This window comes from Balaenoptera borealis, assembly GCF_965194805.1.
Source record: "Balaenoptera borealis genome assembly, chromosome: 2".
Classification (NCBI taxonomy): domain Eukaryota; kingdom Metazoa; phylum Chordata; class Mammalia; order Artiodactyla; family Balaenopteridae; genus Balaenoptera; species Balaenoptera borealis.
Window position 1 is genome coordinate 123165288 of NC_138867.1, and position 23953 is coordinate 123189240.

The window sequence follows — 23953 nt, forward strand, 5'->3', positions numbered from 1 at the left end:
GATGAATGAATAAAGAAGATGTGGCACATGTATACAATGGAATATTACTCAGCCATAAAAAGAAACGAAATTCAGTTATTTGTAGTGAGATGGATGGACCTAGAGTCTGTCATACAGAGTGAAGTAAGTCAGAAAAAGAAAAGCAAATACTGTATGCTAACACATATATGTGGAATTTAAAAAAAAAGAAAAACCCAGGCTCTTCTTAAAAAAAAAAAAAAAAAAGAAAAAAACAAAAATGATTCTGAAGAACCTAGTGGCAGGACAGGAATAAAGACCACAGACATAGATAATGGACTTGAGGACACGGGGAGGGGTAAGGGTAAGCTGGGACAAAGTAAGAGAGTGGCATGGATTTATATATACTACCAAATGTAAAATAGATAGGTAGTGGGAAGTAGCTGCATAGCACAGGGAGATCAGCTCAGTGCTTTGTGACCACCTAGAGTGGTGGGATAGGGAGGGTGGTAGGGAGATGCAAGAGGGAGGAGATATTGGGATATATGTATATGTATAGCTGATTCACTTTGTTATAAAGCAGAAACTAACACACCATTGTAAAGCAATTATACTCCAATAAAGATGTTAAAAAAAAACAAAAACTGGTTCTGTTGGGGAGATAAATGATGGAGAAGCAACAAAAAAATGTCTGTTTCACTTCTCCTCTAAGTTGCTTTTTATGGTTTGCTGAGAACAATTTTAACCATTTTAACTGTTAGAGAAACAGAGGGGATTAGACTTGATTATTTTATATGTATTCTGAGGATATAAATTATAGCTGAGGCTCTGTATGGAGTAAAATTCATTCTGCTACTTTCTAGTCTGAAATTTGAGCTCCCTCAGATGTTTCCTTTTCTCTCTCCCTGCTGCATGGTCTGTTCTCTTATGGATATGTGACCCTCCAGAAGGCAGCTCAGAACGGAAATCAGAAGTTAGATCTTGGGATTTCCCTGGCAGTCCAGTGGTTAAGACTGAGTGCTTTCACTGCTGGGGCAGGGTTCAATCCCTTATGGGGAACTAGGATCACAAAAGCTGTGGGGCGTGGCCAAAAAAAAAAAAAAAAAAGTTAGATCTCCACTAGCAGAATGATATACTGATCTACTTCCTGACCCTGGTCAAGACTCCAAAAGTCCCTTTGTATGACTCAGGCTAGCTAGTTACCCTCACTCAAAATGACCCCCAGCCTTTTTTATCCATTGTATGCTTTGGGTGGGTAATTACATCAGAGATTGGCTAGGGTGATAGAGAAACTGCTTCCTGACTCTGCATAGTGGCACCAGCCTGCCTGAGAATATTTTGGGAGATTCAGGTGAGGAGAGATATCCTTAGGGATCAGTAATATCTAAGGGAACAGCTTACCTTATTTCTTATCTCTGAGACAACTCTTCTCTTAGGGACATGCTTAAGGGCTACGAACCAAGTGCTTTTCTCCGGTTAGAAAATCCAGTAACTAAACAAAGGGAAAGGTGAATATCTTAAACTTGAATAATTTGCCCTAACCCTATCTTCTACTAATTCCTGATACAGTATCCACTTGTGTTCCCCAAAGATGTCCTACAACATTCTGAATCTGTGTCTTTGTACAAACATTTCTCCCGCCATAAAACTACCATTTTTAACTCTCTAATTCCAACTAATTCTTCAAGGACAAAATCAACTTCTCCTTCTTCCTGGATTCTATTAGTAATAATGAATCTCTCCTTATAGGCTAGACAATAGACAGCAAAATGATGTGAAGTTCAGACTCTGCAGTCAAATTGACTATGGTTCCGATCGTTTTTACCAGCTTACGGACTCATACCCTAGGGCACATTACTTAATGTTCCTGAGCTTCACCTTTTTCATCCATAAATGGAAATAATAGTAAGCTCCTCATCAAAGGACTGTGATGAGTGTTTAAATAGATTTACGTAAAGTCTAGTTTATAGGAAATGCTCAAAATATGTTAGCTGTTTTTAATAGTGAATTTTGTATCTTCACCTGCATCAAGGATAAGACTAGAACAATAAATATATGCTGGATTTTCCAGAACCAAGTAAGGGACCCTGTAGGTATACAGATATTTGAAATAGTACGGAAGGAAAGCATTAAGAAGCAACTAAGCCACTGTACTCAAACAACATGTTTTTTTTTAAAGAAGGATATTTATTTTACTTTTTTTTTGAAGAAACTCCTTTATTTTTATTATTTATTTGTTTATTTATTTATTTACTTTTGGCTGTGTTGGGTCTCCGTTTCTGTGCGAGGGCTTTCTCTAGTTGCGGCAAGCGGGGGCCACTCTTCATCGCGGTGCATGGGCCTCTCATTATTGTGGCCTCTCTTGTTGCGGAGCACAGGCTCCAGACGCGCAGGCTCAGTAGTTGTGGCGCACGGGCCCAGTTGCTCCGTGGCATGTGGGATCTTCCCAGACCAAGGGTCGAACCGTGTCCCCTGCATTGGCAGGCAGATTCTCAACCACTGCGCCACCAGGGAAGCCCAAACTGCCGCAGACCGGCTGCAGAAAGCTAGAAGTTCCTGGCGGTGAGGGGTAAGGAACTGAAAAGCACCAGTATGGGGTCAGAAGGGCCAAGACAACTGATGGTTGCAAGGCAAGTTTATTCAAAGAGCATGAATGTATATATAGGTTTAGTACGGAACGAATATTAGGCAATAAATCAGTAAACCTTGTATTTCCACATAATTCTGTCGCCACTATCTATGCGTCATTATCTATGCGCCACTATCTATGCGTCAGCATGCCTTATGGGCCATTCTCTGGAGATACAGACTTCCCCCTCAGGGCAGCACGTCCTTCTTCTGGGGAACAACCAGGGGCTCTTAGATCCAGAGCAGGCACCTGGAACGAAACTGGCCTTACGCTCAATACCGCAGCGTCAGGAGTGCATACCAAGAAAGAGACAAGCAGTTCTCCGGAAAGCAGAAAGCTGAATAAGCTTACAGCTTGGGGGCCACCACACAAACAACATGTTTTAAAGAAGCTGTGTCCCTAGAGAAACCTCCACATCATACTTACCTCTTCATGGTGAAGTGTCTTTACTTCTCGCTGTTCCCTTGACTGGCTCCCTCCCCTTCTCTGCAGTAGTTTCTTTGAACTCTTATGAAATCTCTGCGTGTTTGCCTTTTCTATATAAATTTGCTAACTTTCTTTGAATAAAGCCCATTCTCATTTGCTTGTTTCCCATTCATTTGACAGAGTAATCCATAGAACTTTGTGGCTCAACGATGATATCTTTTTAACGTTTTTTAATAGTTTTATCATCGGTTATTAGAATAATGAAAGAGTGGTAAGTGTGGATTGTACAATCTTTATTCTCTAGTTACTAGAAAGAAGACAACTAGGAACAAATAGAAAATTTCCTTAGACTCACCCGGCTGCCACTCAGAATCCACACTGGCTACATGCCCTTGTGTTCACTATTCTTGGGGGTGAGGAGATTTCTCAGCCCTTGCCAATTGCCCTATCCTGTTCTGGCAGCCACCAGCTTTATAAAATTGTATGAAATTCTAAAGCCAAATAAAGGGGAGAGGGGGAGAGAGAGAGAGATCCAACAAACTTTTATTTCCGCATTTCTTCTACTCTGGAAGCTTATTTTATTTGGACTTCAGTTGCACCAGTTTTCATTTTTAATTGCTTTGTTGAATAGAGTCATTTTTTTTCATGGTCCAGCTGATAAATCTTCACAGCATGTTAGGTTTTGCAAAGTTGTAAATGGCTAATTTATTTTACATTTATTTTTCTGCCAAGGTTGAAAGGACATAGCTGACTCTTAACATGAATTTTTAGCACCTTTTCAACTACAGCATTTATTCTCCTCAATGATGTTGACTCCATCAGAAAGCTCATGAATCATCTAAGGTAGACGGCGTTTGGTAGTTGAGTTTATCTTCCTGTTTTGTAGTACATGCAGGGGTTCACGTCCCCAGCCCTCTCTCAGAACTAAAGATCTTCCCGCAGCTGCTGAGAACACTGGTGGCTAACAGCACTTAACAGAGTCCCTCTCTGGGTAATGCTTTCCGCCAAAGAGTTTCTTCAAAGCCCAAGGATAAGCCCCCTATCTAGGGTCTGGATACACCCTACCCTGATCAATACAGGGTTATGATAGCTGGGCCCCTTGCCTCAAAGGGAATCACATGGAAGGGTCATCCCACTTTTTCCCATTTCTGTGGGGTTGACTGAGGCCTTCCTTGAGACAAAATCATAGGTAAATCTTCTCTCTTCCCAACTTTATTTCCATCTCTTCTTCAAATGTGTTTATCTTGAGAGCATTCCTCAAAGAACTGCTGTTTTTTTGTTGTTTGTGTGTGTGTGTGTGTGTGTTTTGCCACACCACGTGGCTTGCGGAATCTCAGTTCCCCAACCAGAGATTGAACCCAGGGCCACGGCAGTGAAAGCCTGGAATCCTAACCACTAGGCCACCAGGGAACTCCCAAAGAACTGCTGTTTTAAGATAGGTTTTATTATGATTTAGGTATGGTAAGGCCAACAATCAGGAATTGACTGCCATTGGAAAGATAGTTTGTTACCTACAGGCTTAGTATTGGCTATCTTGTGATAATTTCACTGGGCTCTGGGGCATAGAGGCTGACCTTAGTTGTCTGGTGCCTGACCCTGGGGTGGTTAGGACAAGTGGCTGGGGGTATGGGTTCTGGATTGTTAGGTTTGCATTTAAAAAGCATACTGGTGAGCAAATTGTTTACTATCTTTAAGAATTGGGTGGCCCCTCCAGTGTTGACAAGGCCCCAGATGTCAAAGCATCAAAATACAAAAATTTAAAGACATGGTTAATACAACTTCCTACATAAAAATCTTCATCTCAGTCTGTCTCCCTGGGACCCAGACCAAATTCTGTCTCAACATCCACAGTGCATAGTGTTTTAGACTCATAATCCTCCAGATGTTGTACTGGTAAATCTTTAACAGCTGATTTTCCAAAAGAAAAAAATCCCTGGTCTATAGCATTTGCCAATTTCCATGGTGTAATGCCCGCATCATGACTGATTTCAAGCTATCAATGTGATGTCATTGAAAGTGAAGTTGGGAAGAATGCACACACATCAGCACATTGCTGCCTCCTCCTTAGGGAGAATAAAGTCATTTTTGTAAAGCACGTTTGCCAACTGCAGTACAATAAAATGCTACATAACTAGAATTTAATCAATGAACCTGCCCTACTAATCCCTTTCCCAACATTACCCACATGTTACAGGTTTGCAACCTGATTTTCTCCAGACTTCCACAGGATGGGAGATGGACTCAAACTGGCAATAATAATCTATACTCCAATACTCTTGTAAATACTTCCTTAGGATATTTAGAACATTGCATAGTTTCCTTAGTATTTTTAGAAACTCTATGTGGTGAATTAGACCTGCTTAAGAACTAATTGGCTCTTGCAGGATGATGTCAGCTAGATGGCAGAATAAGTAAGAAGCTTTGGACTCCCCTTCACACATAAACATACTGATTCAACAACAATTCAGAGAAAAATTCCCTTGGTGAGAAATCCAGAAGCTAGTTGAGAGGCTCCTACACCTTGGGCAAGTGTGAAACCAGACACATTGAAACCAGTAGGGAAATTCAAGACACCTTCTTGCCAGAATCCCTACCTCTGGTATAGTGCCGTACGATCAGAAGGAAACACTGCAGCTCCTAGCTTCTCACTGGAGAAGGAAAGAGTTAGACTGCAGTCCATTGCTCCAACTTTTCCAGGAGCTCCCCAAAGGACTAGCTTCTGTTTTACCGGTCATGTAACACTACTGGGACCTGAGGTCCTCTAGACACCAGAAGGAAGCCAAGATGGTGGTTTGGGCTGGCACTCTGCATAACCCCTCTTCCTGGCTTAGCACAAAGTGAAGGCATGAAAAACTCCAGCTCTCAGCTTCTCCCTGGGGAGGGAAAGAGAGTTGGACCGCATGGCAAATGCACCAACTTTTAGAAGAGCTGCTCAAGGACTGGCTTTTGTCTTGTTTGTCTCAGTGTGCTAACAGAACCCAGCATATTCTAGCCACCTGAGGACTAGTAAGAACAAAGACAGTGGTTTGATCTAGTATGTAGCTCATCACCGCAGCCCTTCTCCTGGTTTAAGCACAGAGCAAATAGGTGAAAAGCCTCAGTTCCCAGCTTCTCCCTGGAGAGGTAAAGAATTGGAGAGAACATCCAATGGTCCAACATTCCTGGGGGCTGCCTGAAGAACCATCTTTGGTCTCACTTGTTTCAGAGCACTTCCAGGATCTCTCATACTCTAAATGCCTGGAGGCTAGTAAGAATGAAGAGGTGTCAGCAAGGCCATGCTCCCCCTGAAACATGTAGGAGAATCCTTCCTAGACCTTCCTACCTTTTGATGGTTTTATGACCATCTTTGACATTCCTTGGCTTGTAGATGCATCACTCCAATCCTCTGTATCACATGGTGTTCTCCTTGTATGTCTTCACATTGTCTTCCCTCTGTGCATACTTGTCTCTGTGTCCAAATTTCTCCTCTTTAAAAAGATATCAGTCATATTGGATTAGGGCCCACCTCATTTTAATTATTACCTCTGTAAAGGACTTATTTCCAAATAAGGTCACATTCTGAGTTACTGAAGGTTAGGACTTCCAATTGTCTATTCTGGGGGGACAAAATTTTACCTATAACAATCACAATAAAAACTAATTATATGAAATACTTATAACAAACAAGAAATATAAAAGAACCTAAACCAAGGTACATTTTAATCAAATTGCTTGAAACTAGTGAAGAAAGAAAATCTTCAAATCAGCCAATGCAAATAGACATGGTATATACAGGGGAACAAAGATAGGTTCTTTCATGTTTCTCATGCTTGGGGTTTGTTGAGATTCTTGAATCTGTGGGTGTATAGTTGTCATCAACTTTGCAAGATTTTCAGCCACTTTTTAAAAATATATGTATATTTTCCCCTTTCTTCTCCTCTGGGGAGAGTAATTCTAAATGTTTATAGATGAAGCCACATCAAGTTGTCCCACCGCTCACTGATTTCATTTTTTTCCCAGTACTTTTTCTCTATTTTATTTTGAATAATTTCTATTGCTATACCTTCAAGGTCACTAATCTTTTTTTTTTTTTTTTATAATTTTATATCTAATTTAATTTTTTTAAAACTTAATGAAAAGTATAACAGGATCAAAACATTTAAATTAAGTACACTTATTAATCCGTCCAGTAATTCATTTTAGTCATATCAAATATAGGATATGAAAAATAAATTCAGAAGTGCAATTACTTTAAAATACATTCCTTCCACTTTTGTCAAAGTTTATACTTATGTACATAATCTATAGTGGAAGCAGTATTTCTCTCTAAAAAATATTATCTCCTTAAACTCTCAAGGTGCATGTTAGAGCCATGAGTAATTTCTTTCATGTAAAATTGTAGTACAGGCCTTTCAAATTTGACATTTCACTGGTATGATACCACAACTAACATATAATCACTGTATAGTGCCTTGGCATTCCATTAACAACCATTATTTTCTTTAATATAGAATGATTAATATATACTCTACAAGGGGCATTGAGGTTAGTAATTCTATAGGGTATATCCTGACATAATTTTCAAACTGTATAATGACACAAACAACTTTGTTAAGGCCATATTTTATTTGCTGATTAATGGACAACAGGGAGTGTAATTTCATTTTCTTAAAAGTCTGCATTCCTAAAAATCATGAAAAGTTGGAAAGATGGTTAAATCATTAAAACTTTAAATATATCTTGCACAATCTTGTTTATACAAAAATATAAGTTAAATATAAACATGAAGCAATCATGATATTTTATGCAAATCTATTTTATGATCTTCAGTTATATATAAAATTTCTCAGTTCTGTTACTCGTGAAAAGATCAATACCAGACTGAATTACTGTCTATTGCCAAAAGGCCCAAAAAGCTTATTTTAGCATTAATCTTTTACATGATTAAATGTATTTCCTACTTTGAGATCACCTAAACATTGGGGGAAAAAAGAAAAAAAAATGAAAGGGCAGTATATTCATAAACCAGCAAATAATTTCACTGAAATGTACCATAAAACACAAAGAACCCCCATATGCCTGTATGAAAAACATGGTGCATTACATACTCACACACAGATCTATGCATACATGCATGTGTATATACTCACACACATATCCAGTCATAAAACAAAGCCTATTGAGATGCTGCCATATCCAGCTGGAGACGTTCCATATCCAGTTTTGCATTTTTTCTTACTACATCAATTAAATAGCTTTTTGTCATCATCCCATTCTTGAAGACTGTATGGAGAAAATCATAACCTTATTCTTCAAGGTATTTTTCAAATGCAACAAAATTGCCTGCTGGTATCCTATGTAAAGATAATCAGCCCTTCCTGGGCCTTTTCTTGGGATCAGCAACAAAGTCATTAAAGACATTAATCCCAAGGCCAGTAATTACAACATGACTATACTTGAAGGAAAAGTTCAAGAGATACCTTGTTAATTGCTGTAGAAAAACTTCCACCAGAACCAAAAGAAACATTTTCAACGCTCCAGTTTTGTTTTTTGCTTCACACCTTCCACAATCTCTTTTAAGGTGTTACATCTGCAACACCCCCTTGACTAACTCTAAGGTAAGGGGGCAGCAACTTGCAGCTCATTGAGTTCTCAGTAGCAGGGAAATTCTTACCTAAAATATCGTAGTCTTTAATACAGTATTAAGAAGATTTCAAGAAACCGGTATGATTATTAATGGTGCCTCTGCACACTTTGGATACACTAAATGTCTTAGATCCTTACCCTCTATTATCTCTCACACATTATAAATGTTACACTTATTGCAGACTACAAATCCAGGCGCTGATAAAAACTGGGTTTCTTTATGTTCAAACATCTTTTTTATGGTCTTCACCTCAAGTTGTTATGGTACTGTGTTCTGCCACTAGAACAGAACAGACTAGAACAGGATCTTTTGTTCCATAGCATTTTCTTTTTAAACATCTTTATTGGAGTATAATTACTTTACAATGCTTTGTTAGTTTCTGCTTTATAACAAAGGGAATCAGATATACATATACATATATCCCCATATGTCCTCCCTCTTGCGTCTCCCTCCCACCCTCCATATCCCACCCCTCTAGGTGGACACAAAGGACCGAGCTGATCTCACTGGGCTATGCGGCTGCTTCCCACTCGCTAACTGTTTTACATTTGGTGGTGTATATATGTCCATGCCACTCTCTCACTTCGTCCCAGCTTACCATTCCCCCTCCCTGTGTCCTCAAGTCCATTCTCTACGTCTGCGTCTTTATTCCTGTCCTGCCCCTAGGTTTTTCAGAACCTTTTTTTTTTAGATTCAGTATGTATGTGTTAGCATATGGTATTTGTTTTTCTCTTTCTGACTTAACTTCACTCTGTATGACAGTCTCTAGGTCCATTCACCTCAAAACAAATAACTCAATTTCGTTTCTTTTTATGACTGAGTAATATTTCATTGTATATACGTGCCACATCTTCTTTACCCATTCATCTGTCGATGGACACTTAGGTTGCTTCCATGTCCTGGCTATTGTAATTAGAGCTGCAATGAACATTGTGGTATATGACTCTTTTTGAATTATGGTTTTCTCAGGGTATATGCCCAGTAGTGGGATTGTATGGTAGTTCTATTTTCAGTTTTTTAAGGCACCTCCATACTGTTCTTCATAGTGGCTGTACCAATTTACATTCCCACCAACAGTGAAAGAGGGTTCCCTTTTCTCCACACCGCCTCCAGAATTTATTGTTTGTATATATTTTTTATAGTAATCTTTTTGTTTATTTATTTTTATATTTATTTTTGGCTGTGTTGGGTCTTCATTTCTGTGCGAGGGCTCCCTCTAGTTGTGGTGAGTGGGGGCCACTCTTCATTGCAGTGCGTGGGCCTCTTCACTATCGCGGCCTCTCTTGTTGTGGAGCACAGGCTCCATACGCGCAGGCTCAGCAGTCGTGGCTCACGGGCCTAGTTGCTCCGCGGCATGTGGGATCCTCCCAGACGAGGGCTCGAACCCGTGTCCCCTGCATTAGCAGGCACACTCTCAACCACTGCGCCACCAGGGAAGCCCTTGTTTGTATATTTTTTGATGATGGCCATACTGACTGGTGTGAGGAGATACCTCACTGTAGTTCTGATTTACATTTCTCTAATGATTAGTGACCTTGAGCATCCTTTCATGTGTTTGTTGGCAATCTGTATATCTTCTTTGGAGAAATGTCTATTTAGGTCTTCTGCCCATTTTTGGATTGGGTTGGTTGTTTTTTTGATATTGAGCTGCATGAGCTGCTTGTAAATTTTGGAGATGAATCCTTTGTCAGTTGCTTCGTTTGCAAATATTTTCTCCCATTGTGTGTGTTGTATTTTCGTCTTGTATACGGTTTCCTTTGCTGTGCAAAAGCTTTTAAGTTTCATTGGGTCCCATTAGTTGATTTTTGTTTTTATTTCCATTTCTCTAGGAGGTGGCTCATAAAGGATCTTGCTGTGATTTATGTGATAGAGTGTTCTGCCTATGTTTTCCTCTAAGAGTTTTATAGTGTCTGGCCTTCACATTTAGGTCTTTAATCCATTTTGAGTTTATTTTTGTGTATGGTGTTAGGGAGTGTTCTAATTTCATTCTTTTACATGTAGCTGCCCAGTTTTCCCAGCACCACTTATTGAAGAGGCTGTCTTTTCTCCATTGTATATTCTTGCTTCCTTTATTAAAAATAAGGTTACCATAGGTGCATGGGTTTATTTCTGGGCTTTCTATCCTGTTGCATTGATCTATATTTCTGTTTTTGTGCCAGTACCATACTGTCTTGATTACTGTAGCTTTGTAGTATAGTCTGAAGTCCAGGAGCCTGATTCCTCCTGCTCCGTTTTTCTTTCTCAAGATTGCTTTGGCTATTTGGGGTCTTTTGTGTTTCCATACAAATTGTGAAATTCTTTGCTCTTGTTCTGTGAAAAATGCCATTGGTAGTTTGATAGGGATTGCATTGAATCTGTAGATTGCTTTGGTTAGTATAGTCATTTTCTTAATGTTGATTCTTAGAATCCAAGAACATGGTATATCTCTCCATCTATTTGTATCATCTTTAATTTCTTTCATCAGTGTCTTATATTTTTCTGCATACAGGTCTTTTGTCTCCCTAGGTAGGTTTATTCCAAGGTATTTTATTCTTTTTGTTGTAGTGGTAAATGGGATTATTTCCTTAATTTCTCTTTCAGATTTGTCATCCTTAGTGTATAGGAATGCAAGAGATTACTGTGCATTAATTTTGTATCCTCCTACTTCACCAAGTTCATTGATTAGCTCTAGTAGTTTTCTGGTAGCATCTTTAGGATTCTCTATGTATAGTATCATGTCATCTGCAAACAGTGACAGCTTTACTTCTTTTCCGATTTGGATTGCTTTTATTTCTTTTTCTTCTATGATTGTTGTGGCTGAAACTTCCAAAACTATGTTGAATAATAGTGGTGAGAGTGGACAACCTTGTCTTGTTCCTGATCTTAGTGGAAATGGTTTCAGTTTTTCACCATTGTGAATGATGTTGGCTGTGGGTTTTTCATATATGGCCTTTATTATGTTGAGGTAAGTTCCCTCTATGCCTACTTTGTGGAGGGTTTTTATCATAAATGGGTGTTGAATTTTGTCAAAAGCTTTTTCTGCATCTATTGAGATGATCGTATGGTTTTTCTCCTTCAATTTGTTAATATGTTTTATCTCCTTGATTGATTTGCATGTATTGAAGAATCCTTGCATTCTTGGGATAAACCCCACTTGATCATGGTGTATGATCCTTTTAATATGTTGTTGGATTCTATTTGCTAGTATTCTGTTGAGAATTTTTGCATCTATGTTCGTCAGTGATATTGGCCTGTAGTTTTATTTTTTGTGACATCTTTGTCCAGTTTTGGTATCAGGGTGATGTTGGCCTCGTAGAAAGAGTTTGGGAGTGTTCCTCCCTCTGCTATACTTTGGAAGAGTTTGAGAAAGATAGGTGTCAGCTCTTCTCTAAATGTTTGGTAGAATTCGCCGGTGAATCCATCTGGTGTTGGGCTTTTGTTTGTTGGAAGGTATTTAATCACAGTCTCAATTTCAGTGCTTGTGATTGGTCTGTTTATATTTTCTGTTTCTTCCTGGTTCAGTCTCAGAAGGTTGTGCTTTTCTAAGTATTTGTCCATTTCTTCCAGGTTGTCCATTTCATTGGCATACAGTTGCTTGTAGTAATCTCTCATGATCCTTTGTATTTCTGCAGTGTCAGTAGTTACATCTCCTTTTTCATTTCTAATTCAATTGATTTGATTCTTCTCACTTTTTTTCTTGATGGGTGTGGCTAATATTTATCAATTTTGTTTATCTTCTCATAGAACCAGCTTTTAGTTTTATTGATCTTTGCTATTGTTTCCTTTATTTCTTTTTCATTTATTTCTGATCTGATCTTTAAGATTTCATTCCTTCTGCTAATTTTGGGGTTTTTTGGTTCTTCTTTCTCTAATTGCCTTAAGTGTAAGGTTAGGTTGTTAATTTGAGATGTTTCTTGTTTCTTGAGGTCAGCTTGTATAGCTGTAAACTTCCCTCTTAGAACTGCTTTTGCTGCATCCTATACATTTTGGGTCTTTGTGTTTTCATTGTCATTTGTTTCTAGGTATTTTTTGATTTCCACTTTGATTTCTTCAGTGGTCTATTGGTTATTTAGTAGTGTATTGTTTAGCTTCCATGTGTTTGTATTTTTTACAGATTTTTTCCTGTAATTAATATCTAGTCTCATAATGTTGTGGTCAGAAAACATACTTGATACGATTTCAATTTTCTTAAATTTACCAAGGCTTGATTTGTGACCCAAGATATGATCTATCCTGGAGAATGTTCCATGAGCACTTGAAAAGAAAGTGTATTCTGTTGTTTTTGGATGGAATGTCCTATAAATATCAATTAAGTCCATCTTGTTTAATGTATCATTTAAAGCTTGTGTTTCCTTACTTATTTTCATTTTGGATGATCTGTGCATTGGTAAAAGTGGGGTGTTAAAATCCCCTACTATGATTGTGATACTGTCGATTTCCCCTTTTATGGCTGTTAGCATTTTCCTTATTGAAGTGCTCCTATGTCAGGTGCATAAATATTTACAATTGTTATATCTTCTTCTTGGATTGATCCCTTGATCATTATATAGTGTCCTTATTTGTCTCTTGTAATAGTCTGTATTATAAAGTGTATTTTATCTGATATGAGAATTGGTATTCTAGCTTTCTTTTGATTTCCATTTGCATGGAATATCTTTTCTCCATCCCCTCACTTTCAGTCTGTATGTGTCCCTAGGTCGGATGTTGGTCTGTTGTAGACAACATATATACGGGTCTTATTTCTATATCCATTCCTCCAGTCTATGTCTTTTGGTTGGAGTATTTAATCCATTTACATTTAAGGTAGTTATCGGTATGTATGTTCCTATTACCATTTTCCTAATTGTTTTGGGTTTGTTATTGTAGGTCTTATCCTTCTCTTGTGTTTCCTGCCTAGAGAAGTTCCTTTAGCATTTGTTGTAAAGCTGGCTTGTTGATGTGAATTATCTTAGCTTTTGCTTCTCTGTAAAGCTGTAAATTTCTCCGTCGAATCTGAATGAGATCCTTGCTGGGTAAAGTAATCTTGGTTGTAGGTTTTTCCCTTTCATCACTCTAAATATGTCCTGCCACTCCCTTCTGGCTTGCAGAGTTTCTGCTGAAATATCAGCCGTTAAACTTATAGGGATTCCCTTGTATGTTATTTGTTATTTTTCCCTTGCTGCTTTTAATATTTTTCTTTGTATTTAATTTTTGATAGTTTGATAATATGTGTTTTGGCGTGTTTCTCCTTGGATTTATCCTGTATGGGACTCTGCACTTACTGCACTTGATTGACTGTTTCTTTTCCCATGTTAGGGAAGTTTTCAACCATAATCTCTTCAAATATTTTCTCAGTCCCTTTTTTTTTCTCTTCTTCTTCTGAGACCCCTATGATTTGAATGTTGGTGCATTTAATGTTGTCCCAGAGGTCTCTGAGAGTGTTCTCAATTCTTTTCATTCTTTTTTCTTTATTCTGCTCTGTGGTAGTTATTTCCACTATTTTATCTTCCTTTATCTTAAGGTCACTTATCCATTCTTCTGCCTCAGTTATTCTGGTATTGATTCCTTCTAGAGAATTTTTAATCTCATTTGTCATGCTGTTCATCATTGTTTCTTTGCTCTTTAGTTCTTCTAGGTCCTTTTTAAACGTTTATTTTATTTTCTCTATTCTATTTCCAAGATTTTGGATCATCTTTACTATCATAACTCTTATTTCTTTCAGGTAGGCTGCCTATTTCCTCTTCCTTTGTTTGTTTTGGTGAGTTTTTACCTTGTTCCTTCATCTGCTGTGTGTTTCTCTGTCTTCTCATTTTGCTTAACTTACTGTGTTTGGGGGTCTCCTTTTCACAGGCTGCAGGTTCATAGTTCCAGTTGTTTTTGGTGTCTTCCCCCAGTGACTAAGTTTGGTTCAGTGGGTTGTGTAAGCATCCTGGTGGAGGGGACTGGTGCCTGTGTTCTGGTGGATGAGGGTGGATCTTGGCTTTCTGGTGGGCAGGACCGTGTCCTGTGGTGTGTTTTGGGGTGTCTGTGACCTTATTATGATTTTAGGCAGCCTCTCTGCTAATGGGTGGGGTTGTGTTCCTGTCTTGCTAGTTATTTGGCCAATGGTGTCCAGCACTGTAGCTTGCTGCTCATTGAGTGGAGCTGGGTCTTTGCGCTGAGATGGAGGTCTTGGGAGAGCTTTTGCCATTTGATATTACATGGGGCCAGGAGGTCTCTCGTGGAACAATGTCCTGAACTCAGCTCTCCCACCACCTCAGAGGCTCAGGCCTGACACCTGGCTGGAGCCCCAAGACCCTGTCAGCCACACAGCTGAGAATGAAAGGGAAAAAAAAAAGAAAGAAAGAAAAAAGAAGAAAAATAAAATGAAATAAAATAAAATTAAAAATATTATTAAAAATAAATAAATTAAAAAATAATTTTAAAAAAAGGAAAGAAAGAAGAGAGTAACCAATCCAAAAAACAAATTCACCAGTGATACAAGCACTAAAAACTATACAAAAAAAAAAAAAAAAGATGGACAGACAGAACCCCAGGTAATTGGTAAAAGCAATGCTATACAGACAAAATCACACAAAGAAGCATACACATACACACTCACAAAAGGAGAAAAAGGAAAGAAAAAAATATAGAGAGAGATATATTTTAAAAAAGGAAGAGAGCAACAAAATCAATAAACAAATCTACCAATGATAATAAGCTCTAAATACTAAACTAAGATAAACATAAAACCAGAAACAAATTAGATGCAGAAAGCAAACCCCAAGTCTACAGTTGCTCCCAAAGTCCACCGCCTCAATTTTGGGATGATTCCTTGTCTATTCAGGCATTCTAGAGATGCAGGGTACATCAAGTTGATTGTGGAGATTTAATCCACTGCTCCTGAGGTTGCTGGGAGAGATTTCCCTTTCTCTTCTTTGTTCGCACAGCTCCTGGGGTTCAGCTTTGGATTTGGCCCTGCCTCTGCGTGTGGGTCACCCTCTGGTGTCTCTTCTTTGCCCAGACAGGAGGGGGTTAAAGAGCACCTCATTAGGGGGCTCTGGATCGCTCAGGCTGGGGGAGAGGATGGGGTATGGAGTGCGGGGCGAGCCTGCAGTGGCAGAGGCTGACATGACATTGCAACAGCCTGAGGGCTGCTGTGTGTTCTCCCAGGGAAGTTGTCCCTGGATCACGGAATCCTGGCAGTGGCAGCCTGCAGAGGCTCCCGGGAGAGGAGGTGTGGATTGTTACCTGTGCTTGCACACAGGCTTCTTGGTGGCGGCAGCAGCAGCCTTAGCGGTTCATGCCCGTCTTTGGTGTCTGTGCTGATAGTCGCGGCTCGCGCCCGTCTCTGGAGCTCGTTTGGGCAGTGCTCTGAATCCCCCCTCCTCTAGCACTCCAAAACAATGTTCTCTTGTCTCTTAGGCAGTTCCAGACTTTTTCCTGGACTCCCTCCCGGCTAGCTGTGGTACACTAACCCCCTTCAGGCTGTGTTCACGCAGCCAACCCCAGTTCTCTCCCTGGGATCTGACCTCCGAAACTCGAGCCTCAGCTCCCAGCCCCCACCTTCCCTTCGGGTGAGCAGAAAAGCCTCTCATGCTGGTCAGTGCTGGTCAGCACGAGTCCTCTCTGTGGGACTATCTCCGCTTTGCCCTCTGCACCCCTGTTGCTGCGCTCTCCTCCGTGGCTCTGAAGCTTCCCCTCCCCACCCACCCCCCATCTCCGCCAGTGAAGGGGCTTCGTAGTGTGTGGAAACTTTTCCTCCTTCACAGTTCCCTCCCATAGGTGCATGTCCCATCCCTATTCTTTTGTCTCTGTTTTTACTTTTTTCTTTTCCCCTACCCAGGTATGTGGGGAGTTTCTTGCTTTTTGGAAAGTCTGAGGTCTTCTGTCAGCATTCAGTGGGTGTTCTGTAGGAGTTGTTCCCCATGTAGATGTAATTTTGATGTATTTTTGGGGAAGATAGTGATCTCCACGTCTTACTCCTGTGCCATCTTGAAGGTCTCCCTCCATAGTATTTTTAGTTAAACCAATTTCTGCTACTCTATCTTTTCCTTTGAAATTAAGCAAGTGAGCAGAGGCTCCAATGCCAGCAGTCTCTTAAAAAGAGACTCCTCTGTAACCAAAATCATGTAACTTACATACAGGACCATCTAGGTTATTGGAAGTTTCTAATAAATATTTGGCCAATATTTTCTTCTGCTCTTTAGCATTTGTGACCACTGTGATTGGATATTAGGCCTGAACAAGAATAGTCTCAATCCAGTTTGTTAGCAAGTAACACTCTGAATCTGTGTTTTCTACTGTGAAGAGAAACTTCCTCTGAGAATGACAGAGCCTGCAGGAGCAGCTTTTATTTCTATTGGAAGATGTCCATCATATTTCTCAAGAACATAGTTCTATCCCTTTTCATGAAAGACATCATCTGGAAAGTTCTTTGATCATTTATTCTGCAATGTCTATTCTGCTATTCATCCTATCTAGTGAATTTTTTATTTAAGTCCTTGTAATTTTCATCTTTATAAGTTTGATTTGGGTCTTTTTTATATCTTCCATGCTTCTACTTAGCACACCCAGTCTTTATTCCAATGTGCTAAATCTATGGAGTATCTGGAGTGCTGGCAATGTTCTATTTCTTAACCTGGCTGGGAGATACTTGGTGTTTGCTTTACATTATTTGGTAAATTTTACATTGATGTTTTTCCTACTTTTCTACATGTAAATTATATTTCAAAATGAAAATTAGATGGTCCAAGAAATCATATTAGCTCCACAAACATTCAATATCCAACCAGTTACCACAAACTTCACCACTATTACCCTGATCCATGCCTCCATCATTCATAAGCTTGTTAATAGCAAAACCCAACCCACCAGACTTCCTTCTTCTGCCCTTGTCCGCTATAGTGTAGTTTCAGCTCAATGGGTGATGTCTCTGTTTTAAAATACAAGTTCAGTGATGTCATCCTCTGCTCAAATCCCAATGGCTTCCTATCTTAATCAGAGTCAAAGTCAAACTTTTTATGGTTTACAAAGCCTTAGATGATCGGGCATCCTCTTATCTCTCTGACTCCTTTCTTAAAATTTGTTTCCTCTATGTTAGCCATCCATTCTTCTAACTTACTGGGCACTCACCTGCTTCAGAAATATTGCACTTACAATTTTCTCTGCCTACAATGCTCTTTGCACTGATACCCGCGTGGCTCACTTCTTTATCTTCATCAAATCTACATTCAGATTGTATCTTCTTGGTTGGACTTTCCTGATCTTATTTAAGTCAATCTCCTTTCACCAGCACCTCTGTTCCCTTCTCCCTTCCTTCCTTTCTTTCTCTCTTTCTTTCTTTCTCTCTTTCATAGTACTCATCACCATCTATCATACTTCATATTCATTTAATCTTTGTCTGTCTTCCTCAAACTAAACGTGAACTCTGCAAGGGAAATAATTTTTAACACTTTTTAAAAAAAATTCATTGCTTGAAGCGTCAGTGCCTCTATCAGTATCTCATATACATGAAGTATGTACTCAATAAATATTTATTGAATAAACACTCTTAAACCATTATTCTCTACTTTCAGGTAATTTTTCCTCCTTGAAATTAAAAAAAAAAACCTCCATTGTTTATTTCAGTGGTGCATATGTAACGTGCAATGATAGCTGTTTGTTGAATGAACAACTCTGTGCCTTGCTAAGGGTAGTGTAGTCCTGTTATCCTAATGGTTACAGATGGGGTGTAGGAGTTTGCACTCTGACAGTCTATTCTTGGCTCTTTCTCTGATTGCATTCAACATACATGAATATTCATTAACTGTTTATTTTGGGACCCAAATATCAAACACCCATCTAGTAAACATGTTTGTATGGAAAGCACTGGACAAGCCACTGCAGATTAAAATAAAGACCATGTTTTCTTCCAGGCTCCCAAAATATGCCTGCAAAATGAAATGTGTCCCTGCATTCTACGGTGTGCTGCTAAACTTGCATTTGCATATGCAGATGCCAGATTCTGCCAACAGATCAGTTAATTGCCAATACAAAGCAGCCACTGAGGACATATTTACTTCTCTTGTAAAGGCCAGTACATTTGTGTGAGCCACAAATGACATGCATGCTGTTAGATTTGCAGGAATGGTTTCGGAGATTGGAAATGATTACCTCTTAGCTCAAATAGATTAGGGAGCTGTTGCTGTCAGTTCTAAAAGTCCCTGCTTTTCTCAAATAGGAAATATCACTTGTTTTCCACGAAAATATGCTGCTGGTCAGAAGAAATCTACTTCTCTGCCTCAACCCTGGCATGTTTGGAATGGCAGCCCTCACTCACCCATCTTTAATTAAACCTAGAAGAGTGTTGAAGACCAGGGAAGGACCCACATGCTCTTGCCTGGCTGTGGTGCTGGCCAGTCTTGACTCTACTCCAGAAAGTGAAAGTCTCTCTGAAATACAGTGGCCGGCCCTGCAAACAGGACTTATGAGTAGACTGATCGATGCAGAGTGTAACAGAACTAATATTTCCCATGTTGTGGGGGTCTATTTAAATTATTTGCAAAATGTTATAGTAGACATCTGATCTAATATCACCACTTTACAGATGGGATAATACAGGCCCAGAAAGGTGAGGTAACTTGTCCAAAGTCACAGAACTTATTACTTGCAGGGTGGAATTAAGACCCAGGTCACCCGACTTCTGATACCACAGTCTTTCTACTGTATTATTCCCACAGTCATGAGCCTCCTGTTAACCACACTTGATCTCAAATACTGGCATTTTTGAAAAGTCACGCTTGGAGCAAATTGAAAATGTAGATCTTTGGGACCTGTTTTCCAGAGATTCTAATTTGGAAAGTGAATAAAAGAGCATAGGAATTGTGTTTTAGCACATACCAGGTGAATCTGATAGAGATAGCATCAGGCCACAACTTGAGAAATTCTGGTATCTGTCAGGGATCATTAGGGAGAATGTATAGTATATAGATTAGCATCATCACTGCAGAACCAAAAGACCTGTATATTTAATCTCAGCTTTGCCACTTACTAACCATGTACATTTGAATGAGTTCATTATTCAGCCCTCTCTGAGTGTCAGTTATCCTACCTGTGAAATCGGAACTCACTGGGCTATTGTGAGAATTATATACATATAACTGTGTGCATCTGTGTAGCACAGGGTGTCTGGTACATAGTAAGTGCTTAATAAATGCTGGCTGTGGTTATTAATAAAGTGCTGGTCATATACTTTATGCTTTTAAATATTCCTTAAGCAGTGCATGGTATTATTGGTATTTTGAGAGAGCAACTAAGTCATTTCCCAATTTCATATATACATATATATATATATACACACACACACACACATACATACAAAAATATAATATGTATATGTAAATATATACATACTATATATAACATACTGTGCGTAAAACTATATTTTTTCTTTGGCTGTACCCTAGTCTCCTTATTGCTTCTGTCTCAGTCCCACCAAATCTATAATAGAAAATGCCTGTCTGAGGGATCAGGTGTGATATCAATGAGATTATTCATCTAGTCTTTAAAATGTTATTTTCCCTTTCCTTCCAATGGGCCTTAACTAAAATGGCCAATTGCATTCAACAAGCCTGGTGAGAACTCAAATTTCTGATTGAGAGGAAATATGTTTAAGTAATTTAGACCTTTCAACATGCTTATTCCCACCTGGGCTAGAGGTCTTTCGGTCCAGTGAGCTTGTCAAGTGCAGTGAAAATATACTCAACCCAGGTTGTCATTTATATGTATAAGCTTACAGGCTGCTGGAAAAGTCTACCAAGAGATAAAATAAATAAGTGCCTCAAATCATCCAAAATGGTGACTTGAGTGGTAGTTTATCATCAATTGTCTAAAATAACTTGATTGCAGAGATTCTGAGGATAGATAGTGGAAATAAACTCAAGTGCGACGTGACAGCTATGTCAAGAAAAATGGAGATGGATGTCAGAGAATTCCAAGTGGCTTTTGGGCTAGCTGAGTGCTTTAGAGAGCACACGTCATCTAGGAACCTCACACTCTGTGACTGACTTTAAGCTGTTGTCATTAAAATGTATTGGGAGTGGCAAACAGTTAGCTTGGCTACAGTGATGCGTCCTATTATTGAAAATGGCCCTAAACATCCCATTCTCGTTGGTGGTGATAGTGGTAGTGATTCCAATGTTAGTAGTGGTGTGGAGGGTCGCTGTTTTTTTTCCTTCTAAAAATCTAGATAGTTAGCATAGCACACTGGATGAAAGTGGAAACTTAGAGTTGAATGAGACCAAGGTTTGAATCCAATTTGGTACTTCCTAGCTGTGTGATGTTGGACAAGTTGTTTGGAATCTTTGAATTTCAGTTTTCTCATCTATCACACAAGAACAAATCACTGACCTTAAAGGGTTGCTTATATAATTACATTAATTTATATAAATATATGTGAAATATTTAATATGTAATCTAATTAGGTAAAGTACCCAAATCATAGAAGATCAATAAATGCTTTCTCCTTCATAGTACCATTAGTGGTAATAAAAGTATTAGAAGGAGTAGGGTATTTTTGAGTGATGTAGCCTAATTCTAGTTTAATCTGCTGTCTAAACCTAATATTTAGGTTGTTTGAATGACATCCTACTCAAAAATGAATTTTCCCAATGGAAATGAATAAATGATGAAAAAGTCTAAGAAGAAGGAAGAGATTCAGAATAGTCCAAGTTATTTTAAACGTGTAATGAAGACAAACAGAATTAACATGCCAGAGCCTAGGCAATATAGGAATGTATCTTAGATCTGTATTTATTATTACACATTTAGGGTAGTAGGAGATAAAGCATCCATCTGAATCTGCTTAAAAACAAATAATAAACTGCAAACATTTTTATCCATTGTTAAAGTGTTAAATGCCAAGACCTTGAGCAGAGTTCTAAGATTACTAAATTGCATCAACTTCTCCTTAGATTGGTAAAATATGAAAAGGCACAGGTTCCCACAGGTAGGGTAAGCCTTCAGGAGTGAACTCACCTTCCTCTTGGGGGTCCTCTTGTCCTGTGATGCAGCCTCATTTGTACCCATAAAACTTAGGTTTCTGGAAGGAGCCAATGAGCTTATTTAAACTGAAATGTAAATGACTATTATTGCTTTGTAAATTCTCTTCTCAAGGAAATATTTTTGCAGGATTGAAGAGGAATAAATCCCTAGTTTTAGGATGCCAAATATTAGCAAGTAGATGAGGGACAAAGGAATAGGTATCTTTTTGGTTACAGTAATCATATTTTTAAATTAGTTCTTTGCTATATCTATGGAAAATCACATTCATTGAGAAAAATTTGGAATATACAAAAAAGCCACAAAAATGAAAATGTATCACCTGTATATTTAACACTCAGACTTAAGAATTGTCTTATTAAGTATTCAGTGCATACAATTTCAAACTTTTTTTATACTCATTTTCACATGCATGCACAGAAGTGGTATTCCATATATGTATTTAGAAATTGTTCTTATATAGTGACTATTTCCATTTCATTATATTTTGACATCCTGATTTTAATAGCTGCAAGTTATTTCATCATATAGATGGACCTTACCATTTTTAACCTGTGTTCTATGGTTCTAAGTTTTTGCTTCTCAGAGCCAAATAGAGATTAATATTCTTGTGGATTAAACCTTTCAAAATTTCATGATTAATTTCTTAAAGTTCTAGAAATAAAATTGCTGGATCAAACTGTATGCAAATTTTTGAACTATAATGATATATTAATAAAGTTACAGAGTTATTATCAAATTTAAAGAGAATCAGCACTTTCCCCTGCTCTCACTATCACTGGTATCATTATTAAAAGCAATGGAGTACACATACAGAATTGCAGCACATATTTCACTTAAGTGTATGAACAACCCACCCCAATGATGGGATATCATTGCTTACTCTTTTGAAAAATTATTCTAGTCCCCTATTTTGTTTCCAGCTATGCCCATTTCATAGCTAGAGTTAACAGCTGTGAACATCTGAAAGCTTGATAAGAGAACCATAAGAGGGTGGTGAAGTAAGCATGCTTATATTTTCTCTCCACACTAACAAAGACATAATTTAACAATTTCTGAGGGCCGATGCAATGACACAACCCAGTGGGTTTCCTTTAAAAAGGAAACAGCACAGGTAAGTATCTTTCTATTTTAACAGAGGCAATAAACACATACAAATAATGTCGTGATGGTGCTAGAATTGGAATGATTCAAAGATAGTGCCTGTACCAAATGTCCGTATGTACAAAAAAATCCAATCATTGTCATAATCAGATAAGGCCTCTTTCTCCCTATGGACAGTAGGTTGTTTTTAAAGATACAAAACAACCTGCTTTTTTTCTTTTAAGCTATGAAAAGCAAAATCAATTCTTGCTTTATTTTTATCTAAAATACTTAAGAAAAAAATTTTCCCCTTCTGTAATCTGAAGTGAAAAAACCAAACTGCAATTGCTTTTTTCTTTTTTAAATGAAAACGCATATGATTAACAATTGCTCAAGGTTGTACTGTAACTTGGAGATGTGTGGTTTGTTTCAAAGGCCTCAATTTTTTAAAAAAGTGATTTGTCAGGAGAAATTGGATACAAACTCTAGCATCATTTCCTTATAAAATAATAGGAAAATTTAAAAAATCAAATAAATGTAGTTAATTAGCTCTCCATTCTAGGCCTTTGTCTCTCCCTACTTTGTACCCTTTTTTGTAACAATCTCAACCACATGCAAAGCTCTAATCACCATCTATTTGCTAATGACCCTCAAATTTATATCTCAGACTTCACTTTTTGAGCTCCCTATACATTCAATTGCCTTTTTGATTTCTCAACTTGCAGCTCCCCAATGCCCATAAAACATGAGCAGTCTGAAATCCATAAACATCTCCCTCAAAATGGATCTTCTTCTAGCTACCCTAACTGAGTGAAGGCAAAAAGAAATAGCCACGGTCACCTCTACTCCTCCCATCAGCAAATCTTATCCTTTTCTCTTCCTAAATATGTCTCACAAGTATCCTTTTCTACTTCCCTGGCCCTTTTCTGGATTCAGCTGGCCTTCTCTCCCACCTTTCTGAGCCTCCTACCTACCCGCCATTGCACTCAGTCTCCTTGAGTCCAGATCTTCCTCCCCTGCCCCTGGTCTGAGCACTTTCCAACATGTTCTCCCAAAAAGAGTGAGAGTAGTCTTTTACAACTCAAATATGATTATATCACCTGCAACTTATAACTCTTTAAGGGATTCTCAGTGATCGTGATACTGAAAGATGTCTTTAACAAGGCCTGCAAAGGTGTGGCTGTTCTGCCTATTTTACGAGCCGTATTTTGCACTACTGCCCCTCCCATTCCCTGTGCTAAAAGCACACTTCC

At 38.5% G+C, this 23953-nt stretch overlaps 1 pseudogene across 1 annotated transcript; it reads right to left on the reverse strand.

Moving 5' to 3' along the window:
- Positions 1-6995: 6995 nt before the first annotated feature.
- Positions 6996-23745, reverse strand: LOC309623493 (nicotinamide phosphoribosyltransferase pseudogene; annotated as a pseudogene). The gene is made up of 2 exons: positions 23675-23745; positions 6996-8977 (listed from the first exon to the last, which is right to left on the reverse strand). The product of its transcript is annotated as a nicotinamide phosphoribosyltransferase pseudogene (transcript).
- Between the last annotated feature and the right edge of the window lie 208 nt (positions 23746-23953).